The following is a 12,724-nucleotide window of genomic DNA, read 5'->3' as shown; positions in this document are numbered from 1 at the left end:
CAAATATTGATATATCAGTGTAGTTACTGAAATGGGAAGGTACTATGCTTAGTAATCCATCACTGTAACATTGCATTTATTTGCAGGTAGGTAGCCGTGTCGGTCTGCCGTAGTCAAAACAAAATAAAAAAATTCCTTCCAGTAGCACCTTAGAGACCAACTAAGTTTGTTCTTGGTATGAGCTTTCGTGTGCATGCACACTTCTTCAGATACACTGAAACAGAAGTCACCAGACCCTTATATATACAGTAGTGGGAGGGTGGGGAGGGGTATTACTCAGAAGGGTGGTGAGAATGGGTGATTGGCTGATAGGTGTGGTAAACCTGATGACGACTGTTAACGACTGCAGTTGGTCTTATTGGAAAAAGCAAGGGGTGAGATGGCTAAAAACAGCTTTATCATGTATAATGAGATAAGAATCCAATGTCTATATTCAGACCAGGTCTCTCCATGGTTTTAAGTTTGGTAATAAGTTGCAATTCAGTAACTTCTCTTACAAGTCTATTTATGAAATTCATTTGTAATAAGACAGCTACTTTGAGATCTTGTATTGAATTGTCCTGGGAGACTGAAGTGTTCTCCTACTGGTTTCTCTGTCTTGTGATTCCTGATGTCAGATTTATGTCCATTTATCCTTTGGTGTAGGGTTTGGCCTGTTTATTTGTATATGGTGTACTACGAAATTTTATAAATAAAAATAATATAATACTTTACTCAGTTTTGATCAAGTAAAATGTTGATACTATTCAACAACTCCATATTGTAAAACACTTATACTTAATCAAATTAATAAATTTCAAAATTCTTGCTACAGCATACTAGAAACCTTTGATTAACAACAATGTAGAAAAACATTGGTTCCCAAACTCACACACACACCCCTCCATGGACCAATTAGAAATTGCTGAGGGTCTTCATGGACCGCCAAATTATTTTTCTGCCTGTTTTGGCAACTGTAATGTGCTGTACTAGTTGCTATGTGATTTCTAATTGTCTTATATTGCTTCTTTTGTTTCTTAGGTTGTATGCTATTATATAACAATTTGGATTCCATAGAATTCAGATTTTAAGGGCTCTTCACAGACCATCTGACTGAAGCTCATGGAGCACTTGGGAAACATAAGAGGAGCCTGCCCAGCTAATACAGCATTCTTTTCTCACAAGTGGCCGACCAGATGCCTGCGGAAAACCCACAAGCAGGATCCGAGCACAAAAGCACTCCCCGCTCATGTGGCGTCCAGCAACTGGAATTCAGGAACACTTCAGCCTTGAACTGTAGTAGTGGAAGGCAAGGCACCCTGAAAACAAAACTATAGTGACGAAGTGCATAATGTTCCCTCTTGCAGAGAAGGATGCTTCAGAAGCATCCTGGCCACCTCTACCACCATGGCTTTCGGCAGATATGGCCTTCACCATTGTGCACCCTAAAGAATATCACCAAAATAACGTACAGAAGCATATTGAGACACACTGCCTTTTCTTTCAGTGGTGCATTATCATTCGGCTTGTTGAGGGAAACCCCTTTCAGGCTTAGTCTTTAATGTGGGGTGTCAGGCATTGTGCATACTAAACAACAAGCCCCCAACAACCTCATGTTGGGTGATGGCAAATGCATAGGGTGCCATTAGATTGTCGATCATTAAGATTTTGTGAATGACATACGCAATCCATTTCAAGTGTTCCCACTGAAAAAAAGGTTCATAGCTTGCGGCGCTCCTTGATTCCAAGCTGCTGTTGGAGGCCAGGTGGCCTAAGTGGCAAGGAGTGCCTATGCCCAGCTTCAGCAGGTATAATAGCTACAGTGGTACCTTGGTTCTCAAACGTAATCTGTTCCGGGAGTTCATTCGACTCCCCAAACAGTTCGAAAACCAAGATGCGGCTTCCAGTTGGCTGCAGGAGCTTCTTGCACTAAACCGGAAGCCGCAGAAGTCATGGTGGACATTTGGCTTTCGAAAAATATTCACAAACCGGAACACTTACTTCTGGGTTTGTAGCATTTGGGAGCCGATTTGTTCAGGAGCCAAGCCATTCAAGTGCCAAGGTACCGCTGTACAGCCATTCCTGGACCAGAACAACCTGGTCTCAGTTATGCATGTCCTGATAACCTCATACTTGGATAACTGTTATGCACTTTACATGAGGCTGTCCTTGAAGATGATCCTGAAGGTGCAATTGGTACAGACTGTAAGTGCTCAACCTCTGAGTGGAGCAGTATGTGATGATCACATTGCATCTGTCCTTACAATCACTGCACTGGCTGTTTGAGTGCTGTGAAAATTCCATGATAGGGATGGTTAGGAAAGGGTTTGAAAATAAAACTGCCAATATCCTAATGCCATTTGACATACTTATGGTGCTGCCCCACTTGGAATTCTGCTTGCCTCGTCAGAACAGGAAAGTTTCCAAAGAAAAGACTGGAGCAATTGCCCTATAAGGGATTTTTATATTATAAAAATGGTAAGTCAGGGAAAGACATGATAGAGGTGTGCTGTAAAATATTGTGCATGGTGTGGAGAAACTGAATAGAAAGAAGCTTTCCTTCCTCTTTAATAATACTAAAACCCAAGGCCATCTAGTGAATGTTGGAAGATTCAGGCAGACAAAAGAAAGAAATTCATCACACAGTGCATAGTGCAACGAAGATGTGGGCTTGAAAGTCCCCCAGAGGAAGTTGAAGGTCCCATATACGGCTAGGTACACCAAGCACACAGCACTTGAAACTTCCCCCACCTTAGTTTTTACACTATGAACTATGAGGTGTAAATTTAACAAAACCAATAATTTTATGACATGGAAATTAAGACAGCAATTCTGGAGCCTCATGGAGATCCTGAAGAAAATTGAGGACCTGGCAGAACCCACAAAATTCCCAAATCAGCCTGAAGTGCCTTGGCTCATGGGTGTCTTAGCTGAGACCTCCAATCACCCATCAAGACCTGCCTTGATTCCTCATTTAATAGTGAAGGCACCAATGGACCTAGTGGAAAGTCTAGAGCCAACCTAGGAGAACTCCTTTGGCTGCTAGAAAGCTATATTTCTATAGGTCACCTCAGAAGTAATGGTTAACTCAGGAGAAAGGAGAAGACTCAGCTTTTCCCTCCCATCTGATGACCAGGAAGAAGAGAAATTGGTAGTGAGGATAGAAGCCTCTCAGTGTCCTCCTGATGCTTGCTGGGCTGAGTTCCGTACTGAGCTCCTTAGCGCCATCTCACTTACACAGCTCCATAACTTCCTGGCTCAGCTCCTGCTCCCATTCTAGGTGCTGGTTATGGATAATTCAGTACCCTCTTGTGAAGTAATCTGTTGAGGATATCCCAGTCCTATAGGTTGGTTTGGCATGTCAGTAAACAGGAGCGTCTGAAAGTTAACTTTCAGTTTGCTTTGGGAATACTGTGTGGATCTGGGGCTTTGTTTTGCCCATACAATTGGGAACTCAAATGTCTTCCTCCTAAAAAACAGAGTCCATACAAAACACAACAGTAGCTCTCTAGCATGCTGAATGGCTCTGACAGTTCAAGCATGCAATTTTGTAGCAGCATGCAAACAAGACTGGGAATTCAGGGTTAAAAACTAAACTGAAGTTTTGTCTTATACAGTAATGAAAGCTGACCAAGAGAGTAAATCAAATGGATCTCCTAACAAACTGAAAACAGCTGTTTGGCTGGGCTTGTCTCTGATTTAGGTTAGGTAATTATTGCTCTAGTGTGGTTCAAGGTTGTTCTGTGTTACTGAAATAGGATAGCATATGAAAAGCATCCAACTTCTTAATTTACTGTAGCATCAGAAATTCCACTGTATGCATATAAAAATATCTAGATATGTAATCATCTATGGATATACCTATAGGCTTTTCTAAATGCCTATTTATTTTGCCTTTCAAGACACAATTACACAACACTTACTTATGTCATACTAAGGTAGAATATCTCTTCTAAGGAAATGATATTTTAAGTCTAAAATGCTAAGCCATTCCAGTTGTATTCTTTCTTTTTTCTTTCTTTCTTTCTGCATTATGCATTACATATGGGCATTATGCATTGCATATGGACAATCACTTATTAAAGGATACACTAGCTGGACTTTGCAAAGTAGTGATTGAATACCTACTTTCAACATTAATTCTGCAGAAAAAACAGCACTTGTTCCTGGAGTAAATCACATTTTTAAGTTCAGCATGCAAACAGGGACCAAAGATTTGAAGCTATTAAGGTATTCAAAGTTGGCAAGCCAGTCTTTTGTAAACATGCCTACATAGCATTTCTGTAAAATGAGTCCCTCTACTAAATTTCTGATCTTTCACAATCAGTATCGAAGCCTGTCTAATAAATAAAAATATTAACACCTGTAAGTATGTCATTGACTTTTAAATGCCATGCGGTAATGAAATGCATATGGAACTCCCCCCTTTTTTTAAGTATCTGAGCCAATTAATAATATAAACAGTAAGGGAACAGTCTGCATTCTAAGTTTGTTTATAAGCATTTCAGCTCTGGAAATTTTAAAATTAAATTTTGGCTCCCAGTTTCAATTTTGGCTCTCAGCTACAGGTCTTGAATCGTTCTTAGCTTACTAAGCATTGCTGGACTGAGGAATTCGTTTTCAACATGGCTAAAGTAACTAAGTGCATAAGAAGGGACCTGCTGGATCAGACCAAAGACCCATCTCCCCCACCATCCCTTTCTCACAGTGGCCAATCAGATGCCAGATGGGAAGCCCACAAGCAAGGGGTTGCAACAGTGCTCTCCTCACTTGTGATTTCCAGCAACTGGTCATCAGAGGCATACTGGGACTGACAGTGGAGATAGAAGACAGCTGTCCAGGCTAGTATCCACTGATAACTTTACCCTCCATTGATTTATCTAATCTTCTTTTAAAGTGATGCAAGTTGGGGACCATCACTACATTCCATAATGCTGTATGAAGAAGCACTTTCTTGTGTCTCTCCTGAATCTTCTGATATTCAACTTCATTGGACAGCCCTAAGTTCTATTATTGTTTTTTTCCCAAAACAATTTTTATTCATTTTATAACACAAATAAACAACACAAACAGAAAAAAAACAATACAAACAAATTCTTGTCTTATCCTTATTTTTTCTAAACATTGTTAGGTGGGCTTCCCCAAGTCCCCCCTATTTTCATTTTACCACATCTTTAGCAGTTTGCATATATCATAATTTCTAACCATTTTTTATCACACTTTAACCATAAAAATCTTCACATTTTATCACTTACAAATAATACTATTTTAAAATACACTATCATCTGCTTCTAACCCTACAGCCTATATCCACTTCCAAAGCTATTCTAATATTTAAATATTAACATATTTTTTCAAATATTCCTTAAACCTCTTCCAATCTTCTTCTCAAGTTCTATTATTATTATTATTGTTGCTGCTGTTGTCTTCAAGCAAATGTATAGACCCCTTCATGGCATTTAAACATTGAAGCAGCGTACAGGATAATAACAGAATAAAACATCTTCAGAGTCAGGGTTTTCAAATGGTAGGATCTGTGCGATGTATATTAACACCTTCACCGTCATCCAACTGCAGTACAGGGCTTAAGGCTGAACTCAGTGGGGCTTACATATATATATGTAACATATATTGTTGCAATCCTTATAACAATCCTGTAGACTAGGTAAGTATAATTACACCTGTATTCAGCTGATGGGATAGAGACTGAAAGAGACAGTAGCATGCCTAAAGTCACATAGGTAATTTGAAGTGGAGACTACCTTATTCATAGCTTGGGGAATAAACTACACTATATCAAACAAGTTTGTTGAAACCAACCTTGGATAAATAATAAATAATAATGAAATGGTTCAGGGAATGCCTTTTTATTTTGTACGAAACACATCATCTTGCTCCCTTTTGAGTATTGCCCATTCTTTCTGCTTTGAAAAATTCAAAAGTCTGTGCTCAGACAAAACACCAACCATTTTTATTCCGCTCAACCCTTTTAAAATATGCCTGCATCCTAAAGCTGTGTGGTGAATTAGCATGTATGTTTTAGATTCCAATAATTCAATTAAGTGTTTAATGGAAATAAAGGGGGGGAAAGATTCCAGTGCGCTGTAGGTTATTAAAAGGATCAGACATTAACTCGTACTCAAATTCTCTTGAAATGAATCATAATCTTACTGTTAAATATATACAGGGCTACATTCTACTGTTTTGAAATGGAAACTTAATCTGAAACCCTCTCTGCATGATTCTCAATGTGGGAATGATTCCCAGATCCAAGCTATTTAAGTACATCAAGGGGAAAGGGCAAAATGATGCTCTCACTATCAATTGTCATGGATTAGAGTTCCCAGCCAACCATCCCCAGAAAGCCTGGTGCAGCTAAGGAAAGGAAATGGTGCTCTAAGATCCTTTCTATTCTTCTAGCCCTGTCTCTGCTGAGAGCCAAATTTCCTCATGTCAGTGACATGGCTCTACCAGGTAAGATGTGCTTCGGTCATGCTTCTGATATTCATTGGCATAACTATGGGGAGGAACAGCTGGCAATATAAAGGTAAAGGGACCCCTGACCATTAGGACCAGCCGTGACTGACTGAGGTTGCAGCGCTCATCTCGCTTTATTGGCCGAGGGAGCCGGCGTTCAGCTTCCGGGTCATGTGGCCAGCATGACAAAGCCGCTTCTGGCGAACCAGCGCAGCACACGGAAATGCCATTTACCTTCCTGCCAGAGTGGTGCCTATTGATCTACTTGCACTTTGATGTGCTTTCGAACTGCTAGGTTGGAAGGAGCAGGGACCGAGCAACGGGAGCTCACCCCGTCGCAGGGATTCGAACTGCCAACCTTCTGATCGGCAAGTCCTAGGCTCTGTGGTTTAACCCACAGCGCCACCCGTGTCCCTAGCTGGCAATATAGGTAGCTCTTTAATAGGTTCGTATCTTACCATCCTTCAGTGTCTTTGAGAAATGTTTACAGCCACTTCACAAACTGGGCACAACCCATGTTAGTCATAGCGGTGGAACTGGACTTTGTTGCAACTAACAAATTCCACTGCTGTCATGCAATAGGGGGCCTATTCTCACTTTTTGGCACATACAGTATAGGCTGGAATGGGATCCAGATACAGAAGGTGAGAATGGGTGCAACACACATACAATTTAAAGCAAATGGAGTCTTCTGCCTAACATGCTGAGGGAAGAGGTGGGTCCAGCAGATATGTGACAATAAAAAGCAATATCAGGAGTTGTGACCTCACCTACTGCTTCACAGAGTCACTATATGCATAATGCAGGTACCAAAGATGAGAACTGGGCTAAAGCAACATCACAGGGGGTTTCCAGCTTCCCCACCCGCTGCCTTTGGAAACCTCATAAGAAACTGCTGCAGCAACAGGACTGAGTAACTCCATAGGAGGAGGTGTTGCCTGAATGGTGATGCCAATGGGGCAGTGAGTCTTTGGGGAACCTGAGGCTGAGACAGTAGATCAGACTGACTAATTCTTGGCTAGCTTGTAGCAGACATGGCTGCAGTGGCTAGAACATCTAGGACCAAGGTGCTCAACCACACCCCCTTTTTTTGTTATTGCCAGGAGGCGACATTTATAACACAGCAATGTTTTTTGTATGCTATTACATTACTACATGTTGCTGTTTCATTGTTGCTATTATGATGAAATGATTACTGCCATTGTTGGTTTTTTAATGCATTGTTTACATTGTTGTAAGCTATTTGGAGTATTGTTTTGTGTGTGGAAAGGCAGCATACAAATAAAGTAGTGTGATGATGATGATGATGATGATGATGATGCAGTCACAACTAACTTTTACTGGATTGTGTGCCCACTGAGTACAACTAAATATCCTGGCCTTGACGTTCATTGTTATTGTTAGCTGCAAGCATATTTCAGTTTATATTCTTCACCCTGTAAGGTGGTGGGCAGAGACTCATCTTTCTTCAAAATGGAACCTGCTGTGGTCTATAAAACCTCAGCTTGTGGCATAAATCACAGAGACAGTTGAAGCTTTGTGAAATTTTATTTGTGACCCTTTGCATCTTATGTCACAGGTCAAATTGGCTTGGGTAAACGGATAACAAAAATGGCAAATGTAAATGTTTCTCCCATTGCAATTTAGCCAGGCCTCCAAGGGCTGGAGTCCCATTCTAAACTGTCTTGCTGTTCGTGACAAGTGTAAATCAGATACAGTACTGGTAGGAAGTTTTAAAGCCTATATGGTGAATTCTGTGTTGGGAAACAGCTGGCAAGGTTTCCCTCCAGCACACATTTTATATTGTTTTGCATAACCATCTTGCTATGTTTTTAAAAAACACTACTCTTGGCCAATGCATTAGTTTATAGAAATATATCCTGTCATCTTGGAAACCAGTTGGCAGATATCTCTGTGCTGAGACAGAGATGTTTTGGAGGCATTTTGGCTTAGTCTATTACTAATACACATCAAGTGGTATGATGGTGCTTTAAAGAAATGAAAATCCATCCTGCAACACGGAATGCTATGTTCTAGCAAGCTCAGATTTAAACCTCAGTAGGCATTACAGAGCCTGAGCTGCTTGATCAAAACAAGGCCTGCAACCAAGCCAAAGGCAGCCCACTAGCCATTGTGGCCTACCAGGTTCTTAACAACTTTCCCCTTTTTGCAATCCCAGGCAGACAGCAAAAACATATGGCTTCCGAGTCTCTGATGGACCATAATATATGACCGGTAGGTCACAAGGGTGTGTGGAACAGATGAAGTTTATAAGACCTCAGCTACTTCACAGGTACTTCAGATAAACTCAGATAGCTCAGAATATAGGTCTTGCAAGTAAAGTGATTTACAGATAACTTAGAACTCTGAACTGTATCCCTGATTTCAAGATGTAGATTAGATTTGTTTTTCTAGGGTGCCATCTTCCAAAAGGACTCTATCATTGTGCCTTGGAACATTACAAAGTCATAAAAGTAGCATCATGATCTTGATACCATAAAATCTAATAAATTTGTCCCAGCCAATAAATATTTCTCTCTCTGTCTCACCTGGTGCCTTGCCCAACTGTCTGCTAGGTGTGAATGTCTGAATTTAATGCTGGATTCTCAAGACATTGCGGGTATTCTGCTAGTGTACCCCCACTCACAGTCTCCCTTCCTGAGCCAACAGAGGTGGTCTCAAAGGTAGTGTTGAAGATTTGAGGTCCCCATATGGGAAGCAGTTCTAAGTCTTCATGGCCTCCATAGCAATCATAGGCCTCACTCAAACTGTAACAGGCCCGACAAACTTAGCTAGCTAGGAATGCACTTGATGTGTTTTGCTCAGATCCAAATGATAACCTATGAATCTTTCTGTTACCATGGGCAGATCATTTCCTGATCAGTTCGGGCTGTTGGTGACAACAGCTGGTAATACTTGCTGAAGGGGTGGGGAACCCATTAAGTTGAACTGCCCCTCCCCCCAAAAAATTATGAATCTGAATTGTTCCTGGTGGGTATTTTTCTACTCACATGTGGCTCTCACAGGTTTGAAGGAGGCTGTGATGCCACACTTTTAACATTGGGGGGAAAGGGTGCTGGTACTGCATTCCCTTGAGTACGCTGGAGTACCCCCAGGGAGGAAAGCACTGGCTCTCATTCCCTTCATCCTTTCTCTGGCAGGCAATGGTACGTCTGGAGTCAGAAGTGGACAGAGATTAACAAAACAAAACTTAATCCAGTCAAGACAGAGGTACTATTAATTTAATTTATTTATTTTTAACTCACTAGCAACCTGGATGTGTTGCTTAAACCTGTTCTCTGGACTGTGTTGCAGTCTCCTTGAAAGAACAGGTACATAATTCGAAGGTACTCTTTGAGCTACTAATTTCCCTGGATGCTCAGGGGATGGCAGTTGCTTGAAGTGCTTTTTGTAAACTTCAGCTTATATACCAGCTATGGTCTGTCCAGGAGAAGGCAGACTTGGCTTCAATCATCCATGCTTCAGTTGCCTTCAGACAGGATTATTGTAATGTACTCTACATGGGGCTGCCTTTGAAGACAGTCTGGAAGCTTCAGTTGGTCCAAACTGCAGCTGCCAGACTTTCCTCTGGTACTCGCAGGTCAGGACATATTTGCAGGTCTAAGCATATAACTCCAGTATTATGTCAGCTTGATTGGCTGCTCATGGCGGTGGCATGGCTACTAGAAGAGTGGGATAGAAATATGTTATTTATTTATTGTTCTAGCCTTTAACACCTGAAACAGGATCATGTGACCTAAGGGTCCACCTGCCTGTAGGCTTGCCTGGGACCTAGAAACAACGTTAGATGCTCTGCTCTCAGTACCATCATCTGGGGAGAGTGTGGGAGACAGGGCCTTTTCAGTGGTGGAGCCATTACTCTAGAAAGCTCTCCCAAGTGACTTTCATCAGACTCCACATAAATAAAGAAATGATAATGATATATAGAATTCTCCCTGCATTATGTGAGCCCTGCTGTTGTTGTTTAGTCGTTTAGTTGTGTCCGACTCTTTGTGACCCCATGGACCAGAGCACACCAGGCACTCCTGTCTTCCACTGCCTCCCACAGTTTGGTCAGACTCATGCTGGTAGCTTCAAGAACACTGTCCAACCATCTCGTCTTCTGTCGTCCCCTTCTCCTTGTGCCCTCCATCTTTCCCAACATCAGGGTCTTAATAAATAAATGATGATAATGATATATAGAATTCTCCCTGCATAATGTGAGCCTTAGAAATGCAGAATTTTAGATTACACAGAGAGGATACCACACATATACACCTGTATCCATGTAGCCTACCTGCAGACTTGAAAATCAATATATGCATGTCCCCTCGCCTATTCAATGTTTGAACATCATCTTATCTGCATCATTCTCCTTCAATCAACCAACTATATGTTGCATCAAAGGTTGCTGTCTATCTTTTGATAGACCACAAGGATACATCAGAGGCTGTCATCCACAGAAAAATTTACAACTGCAAAAAGAAGTACAATGGTATTCAGCTATTCAAATTCTGCACTAACAACTTGCCTATGAATCGAAAGATTGACCCACCCAGCTGATTTAAAATCTGCTTTGGGGGATCATCCAGCTCACCAAGGAGGAGATTTTATTAAATAACTATTTAGCTTTCTGATGCCGTAGTCATTCCTGAATGGCACTAATGACTATGTTCCGCTGAAATATTGTGAGGGAATTCGTTCATCCCTCTGGTGAGTGCTTATATGAGTGGGTCCAATGGCTTCACTGGGAATATTCAAATGAGGAATGGCTCCCAAATGAACAAAAAAATTCCAAATTATCCAGAACTGCATTTGTTATATTTATTTCATGAACTGGACTGTCATGCTACTTTAAAAAAATATGAAAGAATCTGCATAAACCTAACCAAATTATATAGAATTTGTGTCTGCAATATGTCATGTCTATATTCTAAAAGGGGTAAGATAAAACTGATTTTCTATTCTGGACTGCAAAACATCCATTGTTTTTCTTATTCTGGCTGGTTCTATTGCTAGTGCTGCTAACGCTAAAACACTACATTTCCTTATTAAGTACTTAGAAGAGATTGCTAAGGACACTTAGGGACTGTGGCTCAGTCCTAAGAACATTTACTAGCGAGTAAATCTCAGTGAGACTAAATTCTGAGTAAACACAATGAGGGACCAGGGCATTAGTGATTTGAAAGAGCTGCTGGTACCCGACTTTTCCTTTTTCTCCTGCCCAGTTACCACCATCAGTTTACAGACCTATTGCAAGTATTTACTATGCAGAAAATGTGGCCAAGCTGGTGTTTGACCTTTGACAGAAGGCTGCCCTCTCTCCAGCTATTCCTAACAAACTAGGCCCAAGACAATAAGCTGCTTTATAGCTATTAGCTAGGTCAGTGTGTTTCTCCAGGAAGACCTCAAGCTGAAAAGCCAACATGCCTGACAACCACAGCCAAGATACCAAAGGTCCGAGCACTAGACATTGGAAAACAAATGGGAAAGCACACACGGCCACATCTGGAATCCTAATGGGCCACCAATGGTTCTCAGCTTAAGGAAGAATTACCACTGTTATTTTATCATCCCTAGTGCTAACTTAGCTGTTTATGTACAGCAATAAATGATTTTTTAAAAACATATTTGGGTCATTATGTCATATACCACCAGCAAGTAGGATTGTTTTATTGTGCTTGGAGTAAAAATACACGGCTATACCCAGATGTTAGGGGGAAGTTTAAAAAAAATAAAAAATCTTTGGCTCTTCTGCACTCCTTTCTGCTGGCCAAATGGTACATTTGAAAAAGAAAAAGAAAAACTGAGAATTTTATGGCTTATACTCCCGTCTCCCCAGTAAAACTTGCACCAGTATTGTTCCCAGGTATGTTTGTTCTGCCAGTGAGAACATTAGCATGTTAAGCAAAGTAGAGAAGGAAAATAATAATAATAATAATAATAATAATAATAATAATAATAATAATAATAATATTTATACCCCGCCCATCTGGCTGGGTTTCCCCAGCCATCCTGGGCAGCTTCCAACACAAGATTAAAAATACATTAAAACATCAGTCATTAAAAACTTCCCTAAACAGGACTGCCTTCAGATGTCTTCTAAACGTCAAATAGTTGTTAAATTCTTTGACATCTGATGGGAGGGCGTTCCACAGGGCAGGTGCCACTACCGAGAAGGCCCTCTGCCTGGTTCCCTATAACCTCACTTCTTGCAGTGAGGGAACTGCCAGAAGGCCCTTGCCGCTGGATCTCAGTGTCCAGGCAG

At 41.0% G+C, this 12,724-nt stretch overlaps 1 protein-coding gene and 1 long non-coding RNA gene across 5 annotated transcripts in view; one reads left to right on the top strand and one right to left on the bottom strand.

Moving 5' to 3' along the window:
* SLC25A21 (solute carrier family 25 member 21) overlaps positions 1 to 12,724 on the bottom strand; it is a 299,116-nt gene that overhangs the window by 217,736 nt on the left and 68,656 nt on the right. The window lies entirely within an intron of this gene.
* LOC308596332 lies at positions 8,462 to 12,031 on the top strand. Its single transcript, XR_014012463.1, has 3 exons — positions 8,462 to 8,749; positions 9,618 to 9,687; positions 11,685 to 12,031. It is a non-coding gene; the product is annotated as an uncharacterized lncRNA (long non-coding RNA).

This window comes from Podarcis bocagei (assembly GCF_964188305.1).
Source record: "Podarcis bocagei genome assembly, chromosome: 1".
NCBI lineage: Eukaryota > Metazoa > Chordata > Lepidosauria > Squamata > Lacertidae > Podarcis > Podarcis bocagei.
This window is presented reverse-complemented; position numbering and strand designations above follow the sequence as displayed.